The 20,273-nt window shown below is 33.9% G+C and overlaps 1 long non-coding RNA gene across 1 annotated transcript; it reads left to right on the plus strand.

Annotated features, from left to right (window-relative positions):
* Positions 1-9,546: 9,546 nt before the first annotated feature.
* LOC147484577 (uncharacterized) lies at positions 9,547-14,412 on the plus strand. Its single transcript, XR_015203980.1, has 3 exons — positions 9,547-9,754; positions 13,825-13,890; positions 14,304-14,412. It is a non-coding gene; the product is annotated as an uncharacterized LOC147484577 (long non-coding RNA).
* The last annotated feature ends 5,861 nt before the right edge of the window (positions 14,413-20,273 follow it).

Raw genomic sequence — 20,273 nt, forward strand, 5'->3', positions numbered from 1 at the left:
GCCTTTTTGTTGGGTTTAGCTTTCCTTTTTTGCAGGAAGAGTTTCAATCCGAAGGATTTGCTTTGGTTTAACTTTTTTTTAGTAGTATATACTAAATAGGACTCTCAAAGTATTTTTTTTTTAGCACAAATCCCGAGGAAATCATGACCACCACTTAAGTCCTTATAACTTGCTTAAAAACTGAACTGTTTTGTATTATAGATATATACTAGATTTTGGACCCGGGCATATGCCCGGGATCTATTAAATATTTTGTGTGCTGAAAAGGCTTTATAAAATGTCTCACACAAATTTTCAAATCAGAATATATTTTTATTGAAAATAAACCGAAATACGTTAATGAACAGCGATTATGGTGGATAAGTACTTGGAAACTAAATGATCAAATTGAGATAGCCTCTTCACTTTGTGGTTTAGAATATTAATCCGTAATTTTCAAATGGAATTATCTTAAACTCGATCTAGTTTGTATAATAGTTTTATTTGATTTGTGGTGATTTAGCGGCAAATTTTCGAATAAGAATATATTTTTATTGAAAATAAACCGAAATCACTAAAACAGATTGATTGTTTCCATATCCTCAAAGAATACACTACTCCCACTTGAAAAGATTTATCACATGAACGTGTCCTACGAACGGTTGTCGTTATATTAAATTATTCTAAAAAATATTAGCAACTATGCATAGCTATGAGATATGAAAATTATATTAATTACTCATTTAAATTTCTTGCACCACTCTCTATAAAAATGAAGCACCAAACATTGATAAAACTCATCGACTTATTTTTATTGTTAGGTTTAATAATTGAAGTTTTGTGAGAATGCCCAATGTGGCGAAGATAATATTGAAGCTACTTGAACAGTAAGGCATTCACAATCACAATAAAATAATTATAATAAACACTACTTAAAATGCAAACTATATTTGTCGAGACATTTATTCCCCCTACATATAATACAAATATGTTTTAAAGTTATTAGTTCAATGCATTTGTATTAAGTTTATGATTTTCCATTAATTATTCTTTTAGGTTAGTTTAATGTAGTACGTTGCATCCAGTTTCCAATTTCTCATTAATTATTCTTTGAGGTTAGTTTAATGCAGTTGCATCACGTTTCCGATTTCTCGTTAATTATTATTTGAGGTTAGTTCAGTGTAATTGTATCCACTTTATGATTTCCCGTTAGTTATTCATTAATGTTAATTCAGTACAGTTGCATCCAGTTTTCGATATTTCGTTAATTAGTATTTGAGATTAGTTCATTGCATTTGCATCTAGGTTTCAATCTCTAGTTAATTACTCTTTGAGGTTAGTTCAATACATCGCATCCAGGTTTATGATTTTCCGTTAATTGTTTTTCTAGGTTAGTTCGATAGTTTACAATTTCTATACGGTTTTGCATACATGTAAGAGTCCGTTTTTTATAAACTCACTTTCATTTTGGATTCCAAATTACTCGTAATTACTCATGTGAGAAGGCTAAAAAGTGGGCATTTATGCTTTGAGGTCGGTCGATCAGCTTACATCCGACTTCGATTTCTAGTTAACTATTTTTTGAAGTTATTTCAATGCATTTGCATCCAATTTCTGATTTCTCATTAGTTAATCTCTGATTTTAGTTTAATGTAGTTGCATATAGTTTTTTGTTTTCCGTTAATTATTCTTTAAGGTTAGTTTAATGCAGTTGCATCCAATTTTCGATTTTATGTTAATTGTTATTTGAGGTTAGTTCAATGCATTTGCATCAAGTTGCCGATTTCCCGTTAATTATTTTTTTAGGTTAGTTCAATGTAGTTACATCAAATTTATAATTTCCCATTAATTATTCATTTAGTTTAGTTCAATGCAGTTTCATCCATTTATCAATGTTTCGTTAATTAGTCTTTGAGATTAGTTCATTGCATTTGGATACATTTTCCAATTTCCCGTTAATAACTCTTTAAGGTTAGTTCAATTATATAACATCTAGTTTCTGATTATTTATGCTTTGAAGTTAATTCGATACAATTATATCTGGTTTCTGATTTCCCGTTAACTATTCTTTGAGGTTATTTCAATATATTTGCATTTAGTTTCCGATTTTCCACAAATTATTCTATGAGGTTAGTTCAATGCAGTTGCATTCGGTTTTTGATTTTCTGTTAATTATTTTTTGAGTTAAGTTCAATGCATTTGCATCCAGTTTCCGGTTTCCCATTAATTAGTATTTGAGGTTTGTTTGATGTATTTGCATACCGTTTCCGATTTTCCGTTAAATATTTTCCAAAGATTTGCATCAAATTTCTAATTTCCCGTTAGTTATTCTCTGTCGTTATTTTAATGCAATTTGCATAAAGTTTTCGATTTTCTGTTAATTACTCTTTGAGCTCAGTTATGTATTTGAATCCAGTTTCGATTTCCTTATAATTATCCAATGTGGTGTGTAATACCAACTTCTCGATCCATCCATCAGAGTGTCCTTGCAAACATGACATAAAAAGTAAAATATGCTTAATTTACTATGTGGGATCATCGAAGATTATCCAGCTCCCGATTTCCCGTTAATTATTATTTAAATTATGCATGACTCACTGTGTGAAATCTTCAAATATTATCTATGAACGGATATTGTTATATTAATTATTCTGGAAAATATTTGCAAATATGCATAACTATTATATATTGATCACTCAACTAAATTTCTCATAACGTGAAAACCTCACTCTCCATTAAAAAAAAATAACTCACCTTTGATAAAGCCCTTCAGCTTCATTTTGTTGTTTAATAATAGAAGTTTGATTGAAGTTTTGTGAGATTGCCTAATAAGGCGAAATTCATATATATTAAAGTTACTTGAAAAGCAAGGAGTTCCCAATCATACGGAAAAAGGTAAGATAAACACCATTTTAAATACAAAATTATACTTATCGAGATATTCCCACAACATATAATCCAACTATGTTTTGAGGTTAGTTCAATGCATTTGCATCCAGTTTCTGATTTTCCGTTATTTATATTTCGAGGTTAGTTCAATGCACTTGCATCCAATTTCCAATTCCCATTATTTATTTTTTGAGATCAGTTCAATGCAGTTGTATCCAGTTTCTGATTTCTCGTTAATTATTCTTTTTGGTTAGTTCAATACATTTGCATCCAATTTTCAATTTCATGTTAATTGTTTTTCGAGGTCAGTTCAATGCATTTGCATCCAGTTTCTGATTTCCTGTTAATTATTCTGTGATATTAGTTTAATACATTTGCATCTAGTTTCCGATTTCTGGTTTATTATTTGATAAAGTTGCATTTGCATTTGCATCTAGTTTCTGATTTCTTGTTAATTATTGTTTGAGGTTAGTTCAATGAATTTGCAATCAGTTTTCGATTTCCCGTTAATTATTTCTCGAGGTTTTGCATCCAGTGTATTTTTTTAGATTAGTTCAGTGCAGTTGCATTCGGTTTCCGATTTCCCGTTAATTATTTTTTAAGATTAGTTCCACACATTTGCATTATGTTTCCAATTTATAATTAATTTTTCTTTGAGGTTAGTTCAATGCAGTTGCATCCAATTTCCGATTTTTTGGTAATTTAATCTTTGAGGGTTAGCTCAATGTATTTGCATCTAGTTTCCAATTTTTCGACAATTATTTTTTTATGTTAGTTTGATGTATTTGCATCCAAGTTTTGATTTTCCGTTAATTATTTTTTGAGGTTAGTTTAATGCAGTTGTATCCATATTTCGATTTTTTTATTAATTACTTTTTAAGATTAGTTTAATGCTTGCACTTGCATCCAGTTTCCGATTTCCCGTTAAATATTATTTGAGGTTAGTTCGATACATTTACATCCAGTTTTCAGTTCCCTATTAATTGTGTTTTGACGTTAGTTTCATCCAGTATTATACATATTTTAAAATATTTGTCATTATTGTTTTTCCGTTATTTTTATTTTTCATTTTCCATTATATATTTTGTGATGTTATTTTTTGTATAATTGTTTTTAACTATGTTTTGAGGCTGTGTTAAAGATATATTTGAAATAAGTCGATGCTTTATCAATTATCATAGACACTAAAATTGTATGATTTGTAATAGGGAATTAGTTTCTACAAATCACCTATTTTTTAGCAATTTTTTTTATTTGATCAAATATATATAAGAATTAGAACACTAAAAGTGTTTGATTCGTAATAGGAAATTACCTTCTACAAATCACCTATTTTTTAGCAATTTTTTTTATTTGATCAAATATATAAGAATTAGAAATACATTCAAACTCTCCAAATATAAGAATTAGAAATACACTCAAACTCTCTCGAGAGGTTTTATGTATGTAAGATTGTAGGCTATTAGAAAATACTATTTCATATTAGAGTGCCACATAGGATAGATAAAATGCTAACTCTCATATTAGAGTGCCACATAGGAAAGAGAAAATCATCTTTTAAAGGTCTCTGCTTTAGTATATAGATAGTAGATATGACTATGCCAAAATTGTTTTTTCCTTGGCAATCTAATATAACAGCTTCAAACTTGAATCAAACTTGAGACATCAAACTTGAGGTTCTTGAATGAGGAAACTATAGCCTATCAAAAAAGATAAAAAAATTTCAAACAAACGAAAGAAAAAAAAAAACATAAGCCTTTGAAGATATGGTTTTTCTTTTAAATGAAAACCCGATCGAATCAAATTTCTTTGTAAGTAGTCCAATTTTTAGAGAAGGAAATAAAATGTTTACACGTAAAAGCCTTTTTGTTGGGTTTAGCTTTCCTTTTTGGGCAGGAAGAGTTTCAATCCGGAAGGACTGCTTTGGTTTAACCTGTTTTTAGTAGTATATACTAAATAGGACTCTCAAAGTATTTTTTTTAGCACAAATCCCGAGGAAATCATGACCACCACTTAAGTCCTTATAACTTGCTTAAAAACTAAGCTGTTTTGTATTATAGATATATATATGACTATGCCAAAATTGTTTTTTCCTTGGCAATCTAATATAACAGCTTCAAACTTGAATCAAACTTGAGACATTAAACTTGAGGTTCTTGAATGAGGAAACTATAGCCTATCAAAAAAGATAAAAAAATTCCAAACAAACGAAAAAAAAAAAAAAACATAGCACACCTGAAGATATGGTTTTTTCTTTTCGTAAGAAACCGATCGAATCAAATTTCTTTGTAAGTAGTCGAATTTTTAGAGAAGGAAATAAAATGTTTACACGTAAAAGCCTTTTTGTTGGGTTTAGCTTTCCTTTTTGGGCAGGAAGAGTTTCAATCCGGAAGGACTGCTTTGGTTTAACCTGTTTTTAGTAGTATATACTAAATAGGACTCTCAAAGTATTTTTTTTAGCACAAATCCCGAGGAAATCATGACCACCACTTAAGTCCTTATAACTTGCTTAAAAACTAAGCTGTTTTGTATTATAGATATATAGTGTGTGTGTGTGTGTGTTTCTAAACAACTCCACAAAAATCTTCCTCAAGTATATAGTCAAATCTATACACATCAAAATCTAAGACCAACGGATCGCAGTTAATTCTTCAAATTGATATAATAAAAAAATTGATGTTCTTAAATCACTTGTATTTCCAACTCTAGATGCAACCCTAGCGCATATTACCATTGAACTATCCCACTTATTAATGAGGCTTCAATAAAGTTTTAAATTTTGGAATCTATGCAAGTAGAAAAAACATTCTACTTATAAGCTTGTTTCATCCATTTCGTATTTTAAGGGGGAATAAAAAAGTTCATTCATGTTAAGAGCTGGGTAGTATACTTACAAAAAACTTGTCTCACTCTCTCTTCTCTCTTTTAAGAGTGGAACAAGTGAGGAGAAGAAATCATATTAGTAAACACAAGTTTCCGATATTTCTTTTGGCTTTTCTGATATTTCATACTCGTGTAAGCAGAGACTAGGGGTGACTTCGGATCGGATTAATCTCCTTTGGAATTTTTTCGGAACCTAATATGATAGCCAAATCCGATCTAATTTTTTTTCGGATTCAAAATATATTTCCAATTTCGGAAATTCGGAATAATTCAGAATATTTGGTAAATTTTCAGTTTTTCACAGATTTCTTTACTTTCAATTATTTTTGGAAAAAAAAATTGACATCACTAAATTTCAAAATATACAATAGCAATAAAACACTTTGGAACTTCAAAAAAACAAGACTTTACATGTAAGGAACTAACAAAACCGGAGAATCATTAGAATTGTTTGAGAGGAGTGGAGATTTGCATTAATGAAAACTATACAATTATAGAAAACTAATAGTTCTTATGGAAAACTAATGATTTCTACTTACCAAGGACGAAAAAAATGAAAAATTGTGAGGGAGAGAACTGTTTGAGAGGAGTGGAGAAGAGAGGGAGTCAAGTAGCAGCTAGGTTATGTTGTTTGTTTTGTTTTTGGAAGTACAAAAACTATAAAATGAATGAACGGTCGATATCTAATCAAGTGGACAGTGGAGATTTATTAGTTTTTAAGTACATATTTTCATAATAAATCGGCAATAATATTGGAAATTTTGGATCAACTATATATCGGAACTTTCGGATCAGATCGGTTTTTAGAGTTATATCCAAATCCGATCCAAATTTTTTTTTGGAATTTTTCGGAAATTGGATATCGGACCACGAAAACTACACCATAGCCGAACCAATTTTGGGTCGGATTTTGGCAAAATCGGAAATTCGGCAAAAAGACACACCTCTAACAGAGACCATATGCATTTTCAAACCAACGCCCAAGGGCAGGAACTTAAACCAGGTAAGTTTGTGTATCCATTAAAAACAAGGGTTTTTTTAGATAAAACCCCCCAAAGTTTGGTACACTTTATAATGAACCCCCCATGATTTGGCAACTCACACATAACTACCCACTCTATCCCGGTTCTGTTTTTCTAACATCCATATTTTCGTTATTGACAACTCTACCCTTTCAATTGCATTTATTTTGTTTGTAGAACCCCCATATAACACAAACACAATCGATCTCTTTATCGCCTACATAATCATATTAAAGCATAATGCGCAGTTTTTCTATAGTTGAATTACAATTAAAACTTAATAAATCTAGTAGAGACGATGATATGGTGTTTTTGCTCCATATATTTTCTTGTCGATGCTTTTTCATTTTTCCTACTAAAACATATTAATGTAGCAAGGATATAGTAGAAAATAAATTATTAATTTGATACTATATAGGGGCGCTCTATAATAGAGAGCTTTAAAGAGCATTCCCAATGCAAGCAACAACTTGTTACCTCCACATAATAGGCGCCACATAAAACTATTTCCCCATCATAGCTAACTTGTTGGTGAAAAGCTATCAGGCGTTGCGCAATGAAAATGTGACTTTAAAAATCGGACAGGATGTTTTCATTCCGTCTGATTGTATTTGAGACTGAAACAGAATGAAACATCCCGTCTGAATGTAAAAAAACGAAAATATATCGAAAAACGCGCAGGCCCAAATGAAACATCCCGTCTGGAAAAAAAAATGTCTTAAAACACGCAGAATAGAATGAAACATTCCGTCCGAAAATTAAAAAAACAAGCGAGACGGAATAAAAGGTTTCGTCTGAAGTTCACAACTCAGTAACTATCTCGGTAGCAAGTGTTGCTCTCATTGTTACCTAGTGAAGAGTTACCTCCATAGTCACCTTTGCATTGGGCCATTGTTTTCGGCTCTTAAGAGTAACATATTGTTATTTCCCCTCAAAGTCATCTGCATTGGAAATGCTCTAAGGTTAGGCGTTTACTCGCTCTAGCTCCTGTTTCACGGTCTAGTGACTAAGGTAGAACTACTAGCTCACTAAATTTGTGTATTGTTTAATCTTATTCCAGTTTCGTATATCCAAATATGGAGCTCAAAAGGATTTTCTGATGAATCATTTTCTTTTATTTTTTTCATTTTACTGATGGAGTACAGAGTCTGTACATGTTATAGTTTCTAATAATCCTGGTTTTGGTGATTTACAGTGGCGTTTAGCGGTGCTTTCTTTACGTCTTGGTGGGTTAGATATTTATTGTGTCACTGAAGTCTTTGCCTATGTTTTTGTTGCATCTCGTTTTCAGATTTATGAGCTTCAAAACCACATTTTTAGGAGTTGTGGCCCGGTGTCTTTGGGTGAGATTATTGATGATGCTAGCAGTGCATTGCGTCTCTGTCTACCAGATTTTAACCTTAATTATTTGGCTGTGAATTCTACCGTCCCCTCAAAACCACAAAAAGTTTTGGCAGAAGCTTTCTACGGTAAGATTGTTGCTGGTCTTGAGAGAGAGTTTGAGTTATATGCTCGATCGTCAGAAAACAGTCATTGGATGCTTACAGCCGGAACTTGCAAAAGATTTTATACTCGTTATTCTGATGAAGGGACTTCGATTTGACAACATATGTAACAGGTGGAGTATTGTGATATTCTCCAATACCGTCTCATGACCCCTTTGTGCTCGGATGGTGGTCATTGTCATGTATGCAAAAAGAATAGACTAGATGCATTTGGGGATCATGTAACACATTGTAGACATTTTTCCGGTTTGAAATACTGACATGATCATGTTAGAAACATTTTATGTGATGCATTTTGGAAGGTTGTGGTACAAGCTAAGTGAAGAAAAAGGTTCATGTCAACTTTCTCACTAAACTGATCGAATGAAGACAGATCGACATTTTGACTTGCAGATGTCTTGATTTATAGTTGGCCTAAGGGAAAACATGTGTGTGTTGATGTGGCTGGAGTCTCGCCGTTAGTAGGGATGGGAAATGGTTATTTTGAAATAGAAGAAGTAGCAAATAGAGCAGCAACAGGGAAAATAGAGAAGCACGAGGAAGCGTGTAGGGCTAATCAATTTTTTTTATTCCGTTTAGTTTCGACACTTTCAGGTTCTTGGTACAATAGTATATTGATCTCCTTAAGATACTTTAGAAAATTATAGACAGTAATGTAATAACAGCTGGTTCTAACGAGTTTGTATTTAGAATTATAGGATTTGCTATTCAGAAAGAACTTGTGGCGGAGCTTGTACACGCTTGTCCTAATTATTTGCAAAACTCGTATCAATAAAATTTTCACTCGTTAATAAAATAAATAAATAAATGAAAATCTCAAATACTTTCGGTCGAGTTTAAGAGTCTGGCCCTTTTTTGTCTTACAGTTGTGGAATTGAATGTCTTGGATTCTCATGCATGACTACTTATTAAGGTCTTGTCGTGTAGGAAACTTTTCTTACTCATGGAGTTTGTTCACCCGATATTCTCATGCTTACTTATGGGTGTTGTATTGAAGCCATCGAATTAGATCGGGCAACCTCGGTACCCAAACAACAAAGTCAAACAACAAAGCCCAAGATACCAACCAAATGCAAACCGGAAAACCTATTCCTTCGGGTCATCTCTCTCGCCAAAACCCTTCGACCAATTATCGCGAAACCTAACCAAAAAAATCCAAAATCCAAATTGAAGCAATCCAATCGCGAAATTGAAACAATCCAATTGAACCTTCGACGATCCAATTGAAACAATCCATAAACAATCCATAAACAATCCAATTGAAACAGTTCAGTTCCATAAACAATAGCAAAATTGAACCCGAAAGGTTTGTAGAAAGGGTGCTTGCTTTACTTTGAGAAATAAGTAGAAAGAAGCGGAAAGGGGAGCTCACGTTTTTTGGCTCCAGCTGCTCGCCTACACGCAGAAACCACGATCGTCGAACACCCCGACCAGCAAGTCTCTCCTTATGGGAATGTGATGTTTTAATTAATTCAGGTTAGTTCTTCTTAATTTTAATTTGATGAGTTATGGGAATGTGATGTTTGTCTTGTTCATCTTTATATAGTATGAGAAAATGAGCTCGAATTTCCTATATATTTTCTTCGAGAGAAACTGAAAAAGAGAATCAATGCATTGAAAGTGAACAACAAAAGATTTTTTTTTAAGGGTTATCACACATTCCTCGATTTATTCCTTGGTATTGTTTTAGTTCTAAAAGATTTCTTCCATAATAGCAGAAAATAATAATAGTAAAAATAAAAGGAGTTTTGAAGACATGCAATCACAAACCAAGATGGTTGTTGTTAGTCAAGAACCAGTTTTTAAGAAACAAAATGGTTCTCATTCTGTTAAAAGTTTTGATCCCAGAAGGTTTGGTAATTGATATATTTTTAATGGTTTTGTAGTTATCAGAAGGTGTATGAGGTGGCGAGAAGGAGGTCTTGTTCAGCTTTAGGGAGGACGTAGTCGAGCTTTTTGAATATTTGGAGGTAGAAATTCTCAACATTTTTTTTTCCTATCCTTTGTTTGAGCAATGAGCATTTGTTTGGAATTTTTAGGTTTTTACCTCTAAACAGAGTAGCAGACTATAATCGATAAACAATAAAACTATTGGTAGTGGTCTGGCATTTTTATTGGTAGAGAATATTGTTTCGTCGGCATTTTTATTTCTAGTGTGGATTTATACTTACGTTTAGATTTCCATCCAATTTGTTGGTCTTGTGTCTTGATCTTCGTACACTTTGAGTTGGTAGACAAGCACTTCATGTCTATCTCCTTTTGTCAAATTCTATTGACTTTATTGACAAGTTATAGCAACATTAGCTTTTTTTACATTTTTTTTTTTTTTTTTTTTTTGGGGGTTGCCCAATCCAATTTGATGAGTGCCCGATCATTTCTTTAAACCTTATAAACAGAAAAAACTTGGTTATGCCATCAGTTAAAAAGAGGACAAAAAAGATGAATTGGCATACAATTCAACTAAAAATGATCCTGTACTTGTTCTATAGTTTATACAACATTTGTAGAGCACAGAGTTTCTTTTGCGTCCTTCAATAATGGCATATAAACTATCAGATTTCTTACAAACAAAATAATCATAAAGGAACTGAAAGGTATACCAATGTTGCATCATCAATGACTTTCTTCCTCTGTAGGACAAGTAGCCTCTTCTTTGCTAGAGCTTCCATTGTCAATCTCACCCTAAAGAGGCAGCGGTTACAAAGAGAAAAGAGAAGAAGTAGAATTTTCAAAAAGGAATTATAACTAACCTCAATAGATTTAGGACAACAGAAACCCTCCAAAGATAAATAACCTTCCACCCCGACGTGAAGCGACCCGAATGGCCTTGGACAAGGAACCCATGCCCATGGAGGAAACACGGGATAAATTACTTTCCATTTCTCCACGAGTGCTCTTGCACCGATGTTAAAGTCATTTGGCGAGAGTGTACCATCCCAACTAGAAGAGAAACCCATGTTTATTTGATATGTAATAACTTGAGCTAACTTAAAACAAGAAAAAAATATATATCGGTATATAATAGTCATCATCACTTACAGTTGTTGCACGGTCAAAAGCTTATGAAAACGACAAATAAATGTTAAAAATCATTAATTTAGAAAACTTACTTAATGAAAGAAGTCGATCGTTTTTGTAATTTTTAAGGAAAAAAAATTTGACCATTTCTCGATTTGTCGTGTCATCCTTGCCGGGCAAGGATGACACACATACCTAATAATGAGAGTATTGAATGAGAGATCAAGTGTAGCATTTGAAAGTATTGAATGAGAGATCAAGAAACTTTCTTGGTGCAATACCGGGCGAGTGGTCATGGGTTCCCAACGACTTTTAGACGTGTCTTGGACATAGCTTCGGTTGGAGCGACTACTTGGATCTGTTGGGGTAGCGAGGTTTCCTAAGACAAAGTTCTAGCGTTTCACGCTATGCATATTAACTTGGTCTTTGTGCCATCAATATATTGCTTGTCCGAACTCCTTATATAGGTGGAAAACTATATTTCCACTATAAACTTAAAGGGAACAACGGAAATTCTTCTCCGAGAGATTGAGTATAGAAACTAGTCTTGGTCACATCCGTGACACCGTGAGCTCAAATGACCCGAAAAAATCATTGCTTTGAGTTTAACGGACTCTAGATTGCCTAAAGTATTCAAATTGCCCTAGTTTTGACTCTTGAAGCCTTTTTTTTCTTACCTTATAATTTCTCAAGGAATCATCATAGAACCATGTGATTGAGGAGTAATCAATTGAGCTTCCCTTTATAGCGCTGGAGGTTCATATCTCCATACGCCTGCTTCCACATCCCACAACCAAAACATTCTTTCCAGAAAACTCTTCACCGTTTTTATACGAACTCGTATATAGAACTGGACCTTCAAAGTCATTCATTCCTTCAATCACTGAAACCACAGCCTCTAAGTTCTCTCCGGTTGCTACAACTAACCACCGACTAAGGTAACTAATCTCCTCCAATCCCACGGTTTTCACTCTCCATGATCCAAGAGTGTGATCATAGGTAGCACTTTCTCTTGTTTGGTTGAACTGTGGCTCTAAACCCGAATTTACTCACATAATAAGCATCTAAATAGTCCACAAAGTGCCCTTTAGTTGGGTAAGTAGGGAACTTCTTCGGAATGGCATGAAGGGTAGCTCACATAATTTTTTAGGAAGGTGAAGATGTAGTCGATCATAAGCCTTGCTCTTCCCACAATGAAGCTATACAGTTAGCCCTCTCTACAATCACACTAGGAACTCCTCTTTCTTTAAAGGCGAAAGCAGCTACAAAGAAGACCCGATGGGCGGCACCAACAATGATTGGACCTTGCACCAAAACACACCTTCCATTTTTTCTTCATGGTCTCATCAAAAGGATCATGAACTCTTTTGCTTTCCACTTCTCTCAAGTAGTCCACAAATAGCATGAGAAGAACAGGTGTCAACTAGCTACTTAACTAACTGTCTAGTTGGCCGTGGGTGCTATTATAAAAGGAGAGAATCCCTATGAGTAGCCCGCTTAAGGCCGGACTCATTCCTTTCTACCGTTTCAAGGACGTGAGCCAAAGTTCAAGAGAAACTTCAACCGTAAGCTAAAGCTTTGATGGTTTCGATTGAGATGGTTTTATCAACTTGGAAATAAATGTATAGATATTTGGATGAAGGAAGAGTTGGAGGAGAGTTGCTTTGCAAACAGAAGGATCAAAGAATGAAGTTAAACTATAGAAAGGGAAGGGTAGTGTGATATGATATAATACCTAGCAAAAAAATGATGTGATAAATATAAATTCGTTAAGTATATATATATGTATAGACACTTCAACTATATTATATAAATGGTATTAACCAATGGTTACCTCCCATATATTAAACCAACCAATAAAATAACGTCACTATATCCATCATTATCCATATTAGCCAATTTGTTTAGCATATTAATAATCCTATCTCCACCATTATCCTACATATATATTTGTGATTTTACGACTTTTGTTGTAAGAACTACGCTTAGGTTGCAGATGCGACTCGAAAGTATACTTTTAGTGCCATTACCGACATCTATCACTCATTTAGTCAAGTCAATTAACAGAATAAATAGAAGACCTAGCATTGAAATGACCGCGAGGAGTCATATTGCGGCATAAAGTCGCAATATGACTTGGACTACATTTAATTTGCATAAAATTTGAGACTTGAAGCTACTTTTGTTAGATATTATTTTACATTCTATAAAGTTATCCATTTTAGTAATAATACGGCTTAGAAATACTAGCGATGCTACCCCTTAGAGGGGGTAGCATGGTGATACCCCCAAACATGTGATTTAGGGCCCCGTTTGAAAATTAAAAAATGAGTTGCTTTACATCTTGTTGCTAAACTTTCATAGTGCTCATCTTTCATACCTAGTATTTTCCTTTAGGGCTTGATGTTATAAGAGAAGATACTTTTACCATTTTATGATTAGTGTCTATGTACATTCTGTTACTCACCTTTCATATTGCTTATGTTCTTGAGTCTTGACTAATGAGTAATGACCTTGATCACATGCAGCTTTTACGAGTACTTGCTTAAGGTCTGGATACAGGGGAACAAAACTGAAGCGGTAAAGCATTATAGGTGAGAAGCTTTTTCTTTGGTTATCAAATTTACTGAATGTACAATCAAGGTGGTTTTTTTGGGTGGTTTCCCCTATGCTTGACGAGGGACATAAATTGTATTGTGGGTTGAATATTTTATAGGGTGTTATGTACATATGGTTGTTGGAAGGATGTCATTATTGATTTCCAGGTTATAACAGGTTTAAGTATACGAAATGTTGACTAAACAAAGGAAACTCTGCCCAAAATTCGATAGAATTTGGATAGTGTAACGCCTCATTCTATTTCTTCATATATACTTGGAGTTATCATAGCAAGCTTATAAGTATATTAGTTTTACTACTGGGATGATCTCTTTTTTTCTAGTGGTTTTCTTTGTACATTGTTTATTTAAATATGGTTTACTAATACTTATTTTATTTTTCTTTGTAGCGATGGGTCCTCGATCAAAGAATGTGAAGAATGTAGCGAAAACTACATTCAAGGGTATTAAGAAATTGTTTGGTGGTGGTTCCTCTAGCGGTGATGCGGTTGGAAGAAAAAGACATAGAGGCGGGGCGGCTTAACGGCATCGGCATCGGTAGCGTAGAGGGACCATTTAGAAAAAGAGGTTCCCGGGTTGATTAGTTTAGTGAAGATAGTGTAGATAGTGTAGATAGTGATACTAATGTAGGTTTAGATCTAGGTTTAGATGTAGGTTTAGACAAAGGGAAGAATATAGTAGAAGAGGAGAGTGAGGAGGAGGATGAAGCGGGATGATGATGTTGAAGAATATGTGGTAGAAGGCGTACCACAAGTGGAAGAAAGCACCTCCGTATTGGATTTAAATAAGAAAATCCAATGATGATTTGGAGTTTCAAAGAGGTGTGTATGGGGGAGGCCCGTATGAGTCGAGTTGTTGTATGACTATGCGGTGCATAATAAGCTTCGCGATGTTTGGGAGAGAAAGGGTAATATTTTGTTTTTCTTGTGTACTTTGATTTTCTTTTTACAAAATCTTTTGTTTACGTTCATATATATCTAATCGTGCTCGGTTGTTTTGGGAGGATCGCGGGCGTTGAAGTGTGTTTTTCACATTTAGCGAAGTTATCCCAATGGAATTTCAAAAATGAATGTGAAAGGTCTCCTAGATTTGCCGATGCGGTTGAAAGGATTTGTTTGATCTCGTGGAAGGTTATCACGAGCATATAGATCCACCATTGATCTCTGTGTTTGTGGAGAGATGGCATCCGGAGACCAACACCTTCCATATGCCGGTTAAGGAGATGACTGTGACTTTGGACGATGTTGTCCAAATCTGTGGAGTCACTGATTAGAGGAAAAAGCGGTGCAAGGGGACGGTGAAATTTGAACTTACAAGTCACACTCAAACGACATGGTCATATGGTTTACATTTTACTCAAACCGACATGACCATGTTCGTTTGAGTAAAACAAACGACCGGAGAGGGTTCGTTTTGGCGATACCGGTTGAATTGGTTGCTGGGCTTGGGCTTTGATGGCAAACTTGTAATATGGCAAATTTGTAAAATTTCTTTTTTTTTTTGAGGGGTTGCCCGATCCAATTTGATGAGTGCCTAATGGAATCACCTTACTTATTAAGGTCTGGGCGCGTTGCTTCTAGCTAGGCTAGGTAAATCAAATTTTGCAGATTTTGAACATTTCAGATAACAATTTTACAGGTACCATATCAGAACAAGATTTTGCTCTGTCCTCGCGTTTATTTACATTGAGCGGGTCAATACCATTGGAAGTTGGTGATAATCAAGATAACGTTAGTTTACTCCTACTTGCTAAATAACACTGGATAGAAGTAAACTAAGCTAATTATCTTGCTTATGATCAAAGTTATACTCTCAATTAATCATGTAATGTAACTAGAGTAAAAATTCATTCCACTCCTAATTGCTTAGATATTTAACTAATTCAACTAATGATAAATAATTAAACAATATGAGAGTAATTATTTATAAATATAATTAATATGGAGAAAACTAAATTGAATCTATTCTAAATTAAGCTAAAACAATTAAATATGAACTTGTGAATAGGAAGAAAAAATTAGAGATATTCGAATCCACCTTGATTTATACCTAACATGCTAGCATAAAGTTTGTTGCAAACCCTAATATTTATATCAAACACAATGTTCAAACATAAAGATTAGACATTTAATAATCCATAATTACTTATGGTATCTCTAGTCATATAATAATTAGCATTAGAGAAAGTTTAAACTCATTCTCATGGCGGATTAACTATCTTCTAGCCTAGGTTAATTCTATTTATGTCTAAATAGAGAAATTTAGGCTTGAAGCTCTTTTAACAACTACTCTACACTAATATATCAAGTTCTCGTCAAAACTTCAATCAAACCCTCTAATTGAGGTTTAGCTATAATTCATTAGAATATCATGTAAATAAGAATGAGAAGAAGACATAGTAATAATAAGAAATTCTATTAAACTAAGAACTTGTAGTGTTTTAATGGTGTTTAAGTCTAGAAAACATAAAACCTAAATTATTCTAAACTATGGGGAAGAGGCAAGAGAGCGAATTCTAGAGTTTTGCCTTAGTCCTCTTTATATAGGAGATGATTAAGTTTACAATTTCGTACATGGGTTTTAGAGATGTGTTTTGTTTCACTAGATCAAGCCCAAAACCTAATTACTTAAGTCCAAAAAGGGTTTCTCTGTTAGAATTTACTGCAATACTTTTTTGTCCACTTTTACTGCTCTAATTGGGTCAGGGCCTAAACCATTAGAAAACTCTTTCCAAGCCGGTCGTTTTGACATATAATAGGCTCAATTCCGAGTCTAAGTCCAAAGATACGGCCTTCGAAAGTTTTGCTGATTTTTCTGTTCTTTTTCTGCCCGAGTTGACTTTGACTTTCCAGTTTTGACTAAGCTTTAAAATCTTTTTCTACTTAAAACTTGGGCTTTAACCATAGAACTTCTCTAGCAAGCAATTTGACTAATTTCTCTTACAAAAGTGACGTATTTCTTTACATAATTGATTTCAATACCTGAAATACACAAAAACAAGTAAACAGTATTAACTCTTATTTATTATAAACATAATTAGTCTAAATGTAATACTATTAAGGAGTTAAAAATATAGTTTTTGGCTCTTATCAGTTGGTAACTTAAAAAATCTTCAGACCCTAAAATGTTTCTATGAACAAAATGTCCTGCCACTCTTCCTTTACACAGCCCCCCAAAATAAAGAAATCTCAGAAGACTTTCAGTTGACTTTAGGAATCAACAATGGCAACTTTTTTTTTGGCTTACAGTTGTGGAATTGTGGACGAAATCATCACAATCAACATTCTTTTTATTTTGAATATCTTGGATCCTCATGCATGGTTTACTTACCAATGTAGAGACGGGACATAGAATGTCTTCGAATAAGTGCATATATAAGCAAGACATTTTTTCCACTACTAGTATAGTACTAATTTTAGATTCAAGTGAACTTCTAAGTCTCCACGGAGCCAAACCTTTTATGTCTTCGTAGTTGGATAGGCAACTAGAGTTTAGAGGTCCAGAGCTATTGTATTTTACTTTTCTCCTTTTCTTTTCATCGTTAATATATTCTTTCTTACCGAGCAATAAAAAGAAACAAGAAATAAGTCAAAAGGCTCAATTTCTAATTTTAATCATAGTCTAGGATAGTTGGGTTTTGAAACCATTGACAAGAACATTTTTTGGCTTATAACTACTAGAAAAACCATGTTTCACGTTTTAATTATTAACCAGGACAGACTTGATTTTTTTATTTTTTTCTTTTTCCAATTTTATCCTTCTGTGTTTGGTATGCACAAACTTCGGTACATACCATTTTTTTTGTGATGCTTGGTATGCATAGACGTCGGTGTATATGTTGTATACCAAGAGGTGGTATACACCAACACCTGTGCATACCAGAATACTATTGTCTTTTCGGACAAAAACCAACTATTGTCTTTGAGATGATACTCATCACATTCATATCAATATATCATTAGGGCAAGCTCTAACAACTCTGCACTCTTCTGTGATTACTTCCAGTTGGTGGTGACATTAGAAAAGCTGCCACATCTTCTGCTTAGTCCGTTTATAACATAAAAACAACACATGTATCTTCCCGCAGATTGAAAGCTAGTGACTAGAGCTTTGATTTCTTTGTATGGCTGAATGAAGTTGCAGACACTGTTCAACTTTGTTAAATAGGGTAAGTAACGTTTTAAACGTAAACTCAGCCTTACAAACTCCAGCAATGCCAACTAGAGCCACATGGTTTCAACTTTCAATGTGGCATGGCTGCCTCTTCGTTTGTTCTTTGAAGAGATTCTGATACCAAGAGTCCAAGACAACCACACTTCAGTTTTAGTTCAGAATTTTGTTATGCGGAAGTTTGCCTTGCATATATTTCATGAAAATTATTTCCTCTGTGTAAAAATGTTGGGTTAACTAGTATTACCCCCACTCGATGAGCCAATTAAGATTAGGATTCCCCCCAACTAGATGGGAAAATTAGGGTCTCCCCCCAGTACACAAAAAAAAAATCAACTTAATTGGCCATCTAGTGGGGGAATCCTAATTGGCTCATCTAGTGGGAGTAACACTAACTACCACCATCAACAAGGTACGGAATATAATGATGGCAAAATTTTATTAAACTTCATAGCTTAATCATGCTAAAAAGTTTGGTAGAGCTTTGCATCAATTTCATCTTATCCTAGAAACAACGAAACCATAAAGGATGGGTGATAATAATAGCTAGAACTCCATACCCTCACCACCCAAATATCCCACCATACCCTCAACAATCACATCTCACATATCCCACCCCCACATAGAACATAAAGATGTGTTCCTGTATTCTATGCGGTCCCAATACGCACTATCGAAAAAAAAAAACATATTTACATAAACCACCACATCTTTGTACTGAATGTATTTACTTGATAACCAAATATTATTAAGGGTTGGGTTAACTAGTATTACCCCCCACTAGATGAGCCAATTAGGATTTCCCCCCACTAGATGGCCAATTAGGGTCCCCCACTAAACACACGGTCAACTTAGATTGACCGTTAAATTTCAAGTCAAGCAACTGAAAATTACACAAATGCCCTCATTATTTTCAAAAAACAAATGTTCAATTTTAATTAGGTGGGGGCAATTGTGTGATTTTCAGCCATTTGACTTAAAAATTAACAGTCAAACCAAGTTGACCGTGTGTTTGGAGAGACCCTAATTTCCATCTCTAGTGGGGAAATCCTAATTGGCTCATCTAGGGAGGGGGTAATACTACTTAACCCAGGGCTATTATTAATCAAAGTCAAAACTAGCAATGTAAACATCATCTCAACACCCCAAAAAAAAAAAAAAAAACTTGAGATTTGTTATTGTGTGATTTAGTTTCAAATAAACCTAAGATATTAAACATTAAGAAACAGAAAAATCTACCATCCCAACAAAAGCATTCATTACTTTGAATACTTGAGTAAGGCAAGCATTTCCACTCACAAAGAAAAGCCTCCCTTGCCCATTACTTAGTTCCGTAGTAATCAAATAAATCTCAATTCCTCTCAACAACTCCCTAAGCTACACAATAACCGCCGAATATACCTCTATTATAATAACCTACAAGAATACTTCCAGTGAACATCCAATCATTTAAATGTGGCACTAGCACACTGCTAAACCTTTATACTCCTTTAGCACAAACCTCTAGTAGTGGGAAATCAGTATTTTCCATATAATCCACAAGTGGGGCAAGTTTATCCCACCCCTCAAAAACTACCCCCTTCTCCCTCCACATACACACTCCCGTGCCCACTATGTCGCAGTAATCTAGAAAATGCTATCATTGATTCCGAAGTCCTACACCAATTCCAATGACCCTAACAATTCATCTATATCATAAATTGCCAACACAAATAATCCAAAACTAATAAAACAAAGCAACTAAAACAACAAGTCATTCATGCCATTAACTCATAAACCATAAAGTTCAACATACAATCTTAAAATCTTATATAAAAATAAAACAACAATTTCTGAAAATTCCAGATGGTCCATTGAATTAAGAAGTTGAATAACCAAAGGTCAAGTTCAATTATCAATTCCAGATGGTCCAGAAAAGTTGTTCTTTATGTTCCCCTGTACAGCCTAATTAACTTTCAAGTTACTCTTTAGGTGACAAAAATTGGATATTACCATTGACACCATTAGGAATTTTTCGAAAATCATCTATTCCAAGAGCTTTTTGTGTTGAATTGAATGTACAATGATCAGTTCCTACAAGCTGGACAAAAGAAAACGACAAACTAATAAAAAATTTCCTAGCTTGTGCAGCATGCTTACATATTAAATGCAATACTGCATGAATCATAAGACAAGCTCAACACAAAAGA

Source organism: Coptis chinensis, chromosome 8, assembly GCF_015680905.1.
Source record: "Coptis chinensis isolate HL-2020 chromosome 8, ASM1568090v1, whole genome shotgun sequence".
NCBI lineage: Eukaryota > Viridiplantae > Streptophyta > Magnoliopsida > Ranunculales > Ranunculaceae > Coptis > Coptis chinensis.